This window comes from Amphiprion ocellaris, chromosome 10 (genome assembly GCF_022539595.1).
Source record: "Amphiprion ocellaris isolate individual 3 ecotype Okinawa chromosome 10, ASM2253959v1, whole genome shotgun sequence".
Lineage (NCBI taxonomy): Eukaryota > Metazoa > Chordata > Actinopteri > Pomacentridae > Amphiprion > Amphiprion ocellaris.
The window spans coordinates 17,873,045-17,882,076 of record NC_072775.1 but is presented as its reverse complement, the minus strand read 5'-3'; the positions used below and the strand labels follow the sequence as shown (position 1 = coordinate 17,882,076).

At 37.1% G+C, this 9,032-nt stretch overlaps 1 long non-coding RNA gene across 4 annotated transcripts; it reads left to right on the top strand.

Annotated features, from left to right (window-relative positions):
* Positions 1 to 207: 207 nt before the first annotated feature.
* Positions 208 to 7,616, top strand: LOC129349800 (uncharacterized). 4 transcript variants are annotated; one of them, XR_008602931.1, is made up of 5 exons: positions 208 to 395; positions 1,285 to 1,385; positions 2,114 to 2,255; positions 3,230 to 5,322; positions 5,386 to 7,616. It is a non-coding gene; the product is annotated as an uncharacterized LOC129349800 (long non-coding RNA). The 4 variants fall into 4 exon arrangements; XR_008602929.1 differs by lacking the exon at positions 2,114 to 2,255 and having other exon boundaries at positions 225 to 395; positions 5,386 to 5,543; positions 5,645 to 7,613; XR_008602930.1 differs by lacking the exon at positions 2,114 to 2,255 and having other exon boundaries at positions 242 to 395; positions 3,230 to 3,330; positions 5,199 to 5,322; positions 5,386 to 7,613.
* The last annotated feature ends 1,416 nt before the right edge of the window (positions 7,617 to 9,032 follow it).

Below are 9,032 nucleotides of genomic sequence, written 5' to 3'. Positions count from 1 at the left end.
AAAAACAAAAAACGAGTGGTTAGTTGATTTTTGTTTTAAAATACAAAAAATAAAATTGAAATACAAGGCGTTTTTCCTTTTTATGATCAAAAAGGGATGTACTAAATTTTAAAAATGCTTTGATTTTCATCTTATATTTAGAATAACAAAAAAATAAAATCTGTAAGAGACAGAAACGAAAAAAGGTCCGTTTTTTCATTTTCTGAGACCGGAAGTGGTCATCAGCAAGTGTGGAGCCAAACGACAAGATTCTCAGAGGGCGGAGCCAGAGAGCAGTGATTGGTCAGACCAAAGAAGACAGCACGCTAGCGTATCTAGGCTTCTACACCATCTATGATCCGCACGTCCGGTAGCATCTCTGGCTGCTGTTGACCTTGTTTTTGGAGTAAAACACGGTAAGAAGATAAATACTTCTAACCTGTAGCGCTGTTTTGTTGTACGTTAAGTCAGCGACTTGTGAAGAGCTGTGTTCTGTCGTGTTTGGGCAGCTGGTCCGGGCGCGTTAGCTAGCTAAGCGGCTAAGTTAGCTAGCGGGCTAATTAACACAGGTGGCTAACTTATCGCTGAACACCTGTTAGTTGCTGCCTCAGCTGTCATTATTAGAATGACCTTCTCAACCTGTATTTCTCTGCTGTGTATTTTAGCTTTTAAAAAAGTTATTTTACTTTAAGGTTAACTGAAACCCGTTGAGCTGCACTGAAGTTTAACATTCAGCTGGTTTGAATTAAACCGAGCTTAACTTAACATTGTGCAACATTACTTCTCTGAATCTCCATAATTTCATTAAATTCCTTCTCTTTTCCACTGCTCAAGTTCAATCCAGTATATAAAGTGACATTAATAGTGAATAAACTAACAACCAGCCATTGTATTTATTTATTACTGCATGTATTTGTAGTAAAACATGAGTTGAAACATCCTACTTTTGGATCTAGAACTGCACAAGCCGTTCATTTTCAGTCACCTGACGAGTTAAACTCCCCTTTTTATGTGAGGTTGAAGCAGAAAGTCTGAGTTAACAAAGAAAGTTCTTCATAATTTGGGATACCTGTTATCTCTGACTGAGGCTTTAGTTTTTGTTGAGCTGATTTACACGTAGAAACTTTGTTCAGGAAAATTTCTCAGTAGCTCAGAGGACAGGCTGCTTTTTACACAACCTTGAATGTCTGTCAATGCTTTCAGCAGAATTTAGAAACACAACACTTCCTAAACAGATATTTTGAGGCTGTGAGGTTGAACGTTTGAGTATATCAGTGTGTTTGTTTGTGGTCTTTGTGTTTCTAGGTGGAAGCTGAATTAGTGAGGATGACTCCTGCTCCTGTCATCTCTAAACTCCTCACACATCTTTACCTGGACATGAGGAAAATCACTCCTGTAGAATGCAGGTATGTTTGTCATTATTATAAAAAGATGTTGCCTGGTGACCTGTCAGAAACCCATTATACAGAGTCAGCCAAAATAATGTTTACACACATCAGGAAAAGAAAAACTTGCATAAATATTTCAATACCAAATTTATTCAGACATCACGAGATTAATAAAAGTTATCTTTGGCCTCTACAATTACAAGAGGTGCTCAAAGTGGTGGCCACTGGCTTCCAGACATTTCTGTTGTGTTGTAGACGTTACTTGTTGATGCTCCATTCATGAGGGTAGCGCCATCTGTTGGGAAAACATCGTACAACAGGACACAGAGTTATCGTGATTTGATCAAACTTAGAAAGAGGTATCTATATGTGTAGAAGTACTTATACAAATGAAATATTTATAAAAGTTTTTCTTTTCCTGATGTGGGTACATTATTTTGGCTGACTCTGAACTTAATGAGAACAAAACTGTCATTTAATTGTTGCTTTGAAAGCTTCTTTAGTGAAAACCAGCTGGTGTTCTGCTTTGAAACAAACTGCTGTTGAGGTCTGTGTTTTTAGGTTTAACCCCACAGTTTCTGAATGAACTGATAGTTGTTTTTTTTCCTGATCAATGTGGACGTTATAATTGATGGTAACATTTACTGATCATATAATCAGCATGACAATATAACAGTATAACAATTATAACCACCTGACTAATACTGTGTTGGTCCCTTTATGCTGCTAAAACTCCTCTGACCCAGTGGTTCATCAGAACCTCTGGGGATGTCCTGTGGATTCTGTGGGTCCTGTGGGTTGCAGGGTGGGTCCTACCTAGACCAGGCTGATCCTGGACCATCCCACAGATGCTCAATCAGATCTGGATGTGGGGAGTGTGGAACCCAGGTGAACAGCTTAGCTCTGTCGTGTTCCTCGGACCACTCCTGAGCAGTTTTAATTTGTCCTGCTGAGGGTGGCAGCTGGCATCAAGGACTGCTGTTGCCATGGAGACTAGGGGGTTGTTTGTCCTGCAGTGTTTAGGTGGTGGTACATGTCAAACATCCACATGAATATCAAGGTTTCCCAGCAGAACGTTGCATTAGAACAAGATGATGGATGTTGTTCTCTTCAGCTGTCAGTGGTCAGAATGTTGTGGCTGATCAGTGGATCTATCTGCCTTTACTCCAGACATCCAGAGTTATACAAAAGTGTAGTATGTGTGCAGTGCAGAAGAGATTTACTTTATTGTATGCAGTTTTTTTTAAAGGGAGAGCATTTTTTTATCCACCTGAAGAAGACCTAATCTTTCCCTTCAAAGGATAGTTAATTGTTACTACGGCTTCCATAGTGGTCCCATCAGAGAAAATCATATCCATATACAGATTTTTATTAACTCCAGAGCTGGTTCAGTAAGGATTATAATAATAACTACATCAGATAATTCTTGGTCACAGTTGGAATTTTGCAGACTGAGAGATGGTTGAGAAAGTTTCAGTTCTTGTTTTAGCAAAATATGTTATAATAGAAGATCTTTATTTTCATTGTACATGAAATTATCTGCAAACCAGCAAAGTGTATCAGTCTGAGGCGTCTAAAAATAAATAAGTAAAGAAAAATGCTTCTAAAGCCAATAATAAACAGAATATTTTGAGGGAATATTCTAAAAAGGAAAGAAAAGCTCCATTCTCACTCCTCTCAGGATAAACTGTCATTAAAATTGACTTTAAATTTAGCTTCAACATGAGATAAAAACATTTACTTTCATTACTGATGTTGTCAAGTTTTAAAAAAGTTCATGCTACTTTTATAAAATGATGAAAGTGAATAAATTGTATTTCTGTGATCTGTGTTTGATTTCTGTCTTTTCTCCTGTCATCCAGATGTTCAGAGGGAGATGATGCCACATCTGGTCCAGCTGATGGAAGGTCTTGAAGTTCTCTGACTGGCCTCGACTGAAGATGGTCGTCTCACTGGATTTAAGGTTCAGATTCTCAGTAACAAACTCCACCAATGAGCCAACAGGGAAGCTTTAGGTTTATTAAATGTTGCTATGAAGGTTTCGCTGTTTTTCTTTGTGAATGCAATGTGCTCCAACTGAAACTTGAATTAGAACTTAGAAGTAAATCCTTCCATCTGAAAATATTTAGTTGCATTAATAACCTCATAACATTCTAATTTTTATTCCAGTCTTGGTTGGAAATAGAATCTCTGCATTGATTCAGGTAAAAACTGAACTTCACAGCATGTTGAAGCAAAACAACCAGATGAAAACTGTGATTCAATTCAATTCAATTCAGTTCAATTTTATTTATATAGCGCCAATTACAGTCAAATTGTCTCGAGACGCTTTTCAGAACCCATATGCCTGACCCCCAGAGCAAGCCAAAAGGCAACAGTGGCAAGGAAAACACCCTTTTAACAGGGAAAAAAACCTCGAGCAGAACCCGGCTCTAATGTGGGGGGACCCATCTGCCTGCTGGCTGGGTGGGTTGAGAGGGACAGAAGAGGTAGAGAGGTAGAGATAGAGGGATAGAGGTAGAGATAGAGGGATAGAAGTAGAGGGGTAAAGGTAGAGGGGAAGGGGTAGAGGTAGAGATAGAGAGGTGGGGGGGGGACACAAGGACCATAAAACACACAGTATAATAGATGCATGATAAGACATGATATATGCAAAGTACAACTAACATGGAAACTAATTATAGTTTACTGCTATGGTGTACAGCTCTGGCATTAAATATACTACATATATAGCTGGTGGTAATTTCAAAAATATGTAGATGAGCAAATCAAGTACAGTAAGGGCAATGCAGAGTAGATCAGTGGAAATGGGCAGCTGGAGGTGGGAGAACAACCACACATCTGAAGCATCCAGCTCTGGGACCAGGGACACTCGGAGAAAGGACACAGAAAGAAACAGAGTGAGTGTAATGCAATAATACATAGTAAATACATAGGTAGTTAGAGAAGGGCTCAGTGCATCAAGAGAGGTTCCCCAGCAGCCTAGGCCTATAGAATTTAGTCTCATAATCACAGACAATAAATATTATCTGAAAGTTGGGTTATTGTTGTTTATCAGCACAATACAAAAAGATTAATGTTAGAAATATTCCAGTTAAGACTCTAAAATATCATGATTTATGTAAATTTACCTCAATAATATGAATGTTCAGGTTAAGATTGTACAGTGATATTTATGATGTAAGTTTAGCTGATTAAAGTTTATGACTCTGCACTACAATATTATTATTTAAATTTACATCATTATTATAATATTTCGGGTCAGACTCTACAGTATTGAGATTAAGAAATCAAATATTCTATAAAATGTAAATACACTGAACTCATTTGGATATATTTAAGTGAGACTCTATAATATTATTTGACACAAATCTATCTAAATCAAAATTTTAATGATGTTTTACTCAAACATTTACTGGACTGATTTAAATATTAAAATCACTCTTTTCTAATCCTCTGCTGTACGTTCAAACCTGAGGCCTTAAATAGAAACACACAAGTATCTGTTTGAAGGAACTTCTGCAGAGTCCTGGTTCCAGAACATGATGATAGAATTATAGACAAACTTTAACAAAAGCTGCCTGAGAGTTTACAGGTTTTTATGTTGGATTTCTTCAGTAATTTAATGAGCGTTATCAGCAAAAATCAAGTGTTCATTTGATGACCTTCATTTCCTAAAACATCCAGAATTGGAGCTCATATCTTTGGCAGCTGTAAAGTTTCTGCTCCTTCAAAGTTCACAACACAATGAATGAATTCCTAAAACACTCTCAATGCTGGAGAGCGTTTGATGCTGAAGCAGTGATCAGTTTTTCAGTTTCTTGTCTGGAGATGCACAATGAGGGACGTCTGCAGAGACTGAGAAAGAGTCTCACCACATCCTGACATGAGGAAAAAGACTTTATTGAAGACTACAATGAGAAAAACTATCAGACAGCAGACGGCTGCATTCAAGGTGAGCTCTGAACATTTGATCTGGAACAGGAATTCAATAACAGCAGCATGAGCTTCATTTCAGTCTGTAGCTGCTGAATTCATGGATGAATCATCTGGCACTAGAGAAGAAGACCATCAAACATCCACATCAGCTGATGGAGGTCCAAGAGTCTCACCAAACAAACAACCGACAGAATGAAGACCTCATTTCTGATTGGACGGCCTCCTATTCAGCCACATGTGTGAACAAATGCCTCTAAGTTGATTTGTTTTCTAAAATAAATCTAGTTTGAGTCCTAATCTATGCCTGTGTGTTTGCTTCTTTACACCACTGTTGACAGTTTAGGCTGTTAGATTGTTCCAGATAAGACAAGTACAAGATTCTTCAGAGCCGTTCTACCACGAGCCTGACAGGAAGAACTCCAACAGCTACTGAATGTTCCTGTGGTCCCCTCAAGGCTACAGGAGGAGTCCTACGAGGACGAGCCGGTCCACCTGATGGTGGCCAGTCGCTGCGGTTCAAAGCCAACACCGACTACGTGGACTTCTACTGGACCACACGGAGGCCTTCAAACCGGACCAACAAGTTCACCGACTCCCCGACTCGTGGGTCTGAGGATGCCGCCGAGCCTCGGCCCAGCCGGCCTCCTGTCTGTGGGTGTTTGAGTGCTGAGAGGTTTGTGGATGCATGTGAACGTGTCTGTGTTGAAACAGCAGCTTTGGACTCAGTAATGCCGGGAAAAACCAAGAGCTCCTTTATTTGTGACTTCCACTAAAAAAAACTGCTGAAAATGAGTTTGCCAGGGTTCTGACTGATAAGAGATTATTAAATAATGAAAATAATTGTTTAAATATTCCTTTAAACAATCCTTTTAGGTCTACATTTCCTTTACACTGATTTCTTGGCAGATGTACAAGTATTTTGGGTGGAATATACCATTAAGCCTGATGTTCAAGGGTTCTTCTGGGAATATACCATTAAACCAACCTTTTAGGTAAATGTTCCAGGGTGTTGGGTAGAATATACCATCAGATCAACCTTTTAGGTCTACACTGGAAGATTTTAGAGTAGAATATTACTCCAAACCATCCTTTAGGCCTATATTTAAGGTGGAATACTCCTTTACGTCAAGATTTTTTGGTCGACATTGAAGGATTTTAGGTGGAATATTCCTTTGAATGAACTTTTTAAGTTTATGTTAAAGGATGTTGGGTGGAATATACCATCAGACCAACCTCCAAGGTGTACAGTAGTGAATTTTAGGTGGAATATACCATTAAACTCACCTTTTAGGTCGACATTGGAGGATTTTAGGTGGAATTTTCTTCCAAACCGTCTTTTAGTCTACATTTAAGGATGTTTAGGATGGTATATTCTTCCAAACCAACTTCTCAGGTCTACATTTCAGGTGGAATATTCCTCCATACTAACTTTTTTGGTCTACATTGAAGGATTTTTTCTAAACCACCCTTTGGGGTCTATATTTGAGGTTTTAGGTGGAATATTCCTTTTAACCAGCCCCTCAGGTCTCTTTGAGGATTTTGGATGGAATACTCGGTTAAACCAACATTTTAGGTGCATGTCCGAGGATTTTTGGTGGAATGTTCCTTTAAGGTGGATGTTTGAGGACCTTGTAGGTTGAATACTTCCTGAAACCAACCTTTTAGGTCAACATTCAAAGATTTAAGGTGGAATATTCCTTTAAACCAACCTAAATTTCATGTTTTAATCATTATCAAGTGAGAAACCTCAATCCAGACTCCTCATAATGACATTTGAGATTTATGCTGCTGTTATTTGTTTCGTCCAGACTAAATGACAGAAATCCACAACTGTAATTTTATTTCAGGACTCGGTTATTAAATGTCAAAACAATCCATGTGACTCTAAAAACTCAACAGCTTTACAAACTCTAAGATCAAACTCTCCACAAGGATCCAGAATAAGTTGGACTTATACATGAGAGCTTTAATTATTCTTCATCTACTTCCTGAAAAGTTTGGTCAATAAAAAAGACAAAAACTAATATTTTCAGCTGAACTAAAGACAGACTTTGTGATTTTTCTGCTCACATGTTGTGTTGTAAACTTCCTCTTTCAAATAAATAGCTGCCTAACCCCCTGGAAACCAGCATTTGTCCTGTTTTTGTGTTGCTCCTCGGCGACCCTAGACAGCGGGGTCGTAATGTTTTTTGAGCAACACACCATACTATGACGTTTTTACAATGATGGTTCTACTATGGAACCAGTTTGACATGTTCAGGTGTTCTTTGTGTGAAAACTCAGAGATTTCAGGTATCAGAAGGTGGTTTTCAACTTTCTTTAAATACAATTAAATGATATTAAACAGACAAAATATTGAATTAGATAATTAAACAGAAGATACAAAACATGTAATTATGAAATTAAACAAATTTTTTTAAACAAAAATATTAAAGATGAAATATTTTAGACAATTCAATATGTAAAAAATACAATTCAACAAGAAGAATATTAAACATTTTAAAAAAATACAAAACATTTAATTAGATTAAACCTTTAAAAAGACAAAATATTTAATTAAAAAATTTAATTTAGAAAATTAAATCTTAAAGATAAAACTTTAAATAGGAATTAAACAAAATATAATGAAGCATTTTAAAAGAAAATTAAACATTAAAAGGTGGAAAAACATTTAAAAAGAAAAACCTTAAAGATTTAATGGAAAAATTAAACATTGGGAAAGAAAAGGAAATTTTTCAAACAAGCCAATAAAACATTTGAAAAAACATACATTAGAAAGACAAAACATTTGGAAATCAAATCAGACATTAGAAAAGAATAAAAGGTGAGAAAAGAGCAAAACTAAACATTTAAGAATCAAACTAAAGACAAAACATTTGAAAAGACACCAGTTAGACTTTAGAAGATCAAAGTAAACAGAAGAAACAAAACGATCAAAAAGAGCAAAAACAGATAAAGGTTTTAAAGTGTTTTCTAGTCTGAAATGAAAACGTCAAGTTATTTCTTCAAACATTTCCTCTTTCTATGTTCTTGGTTTGATTGTGGACAGATTTACTAAGAACTCATTTCAGAAAACTGCTTTCCAGATAAAGTCTACTAGTAGTTGAAGGCATCGATCAAACTAATGTTACCTTCTGATCTCCACAAACTTTACTGTTCAGTGAAGAGAATCAAAGTTTGTTGAGGATTTCTAAAAAACCCACAGGTGAAGGTCTGAGAAGAACTCAGATGGATGGTCTAAATGTGAAATCAAGACTCATGGTCACAAGTTTTAAGGCTTCTGTTAACCAGAATGTTCAAACTAACAAAGTACTGAGAAACTTTTAACATTTCAGTCCTCAGACTGTCTGAAGGTTCAAACTAACAGAGAAGTACTGAGAAACTTTGAAAATTTCAGTCCTCAGGCTGTCTAAAGGTTCAAACTAACAGAGAACTACTCAGGAACTTAGAAGATTTCAGTCCTTGGACTGTCTGGAAGTTCAATCTAACAGAGAACTACTGTGGGACTTAGAAAATTTCAGCCCTCAGACTGTGTGAAAGCTCAGGTCCTGAGGACTCGGGAGGTCTGGAGGCTTTGGAAAGTCTTGGAACTGAGGGTTCCACCCTCCAGCACAAAGGCTGAAGTCCAACCTCCTGAGAAAAACGGTCGAGTCGAGACTTGAGTCAAAAAAAAACTCGAAAACGACAAAAAATAGATGATAAATGCGCAAAAAAAAGAAGAACATT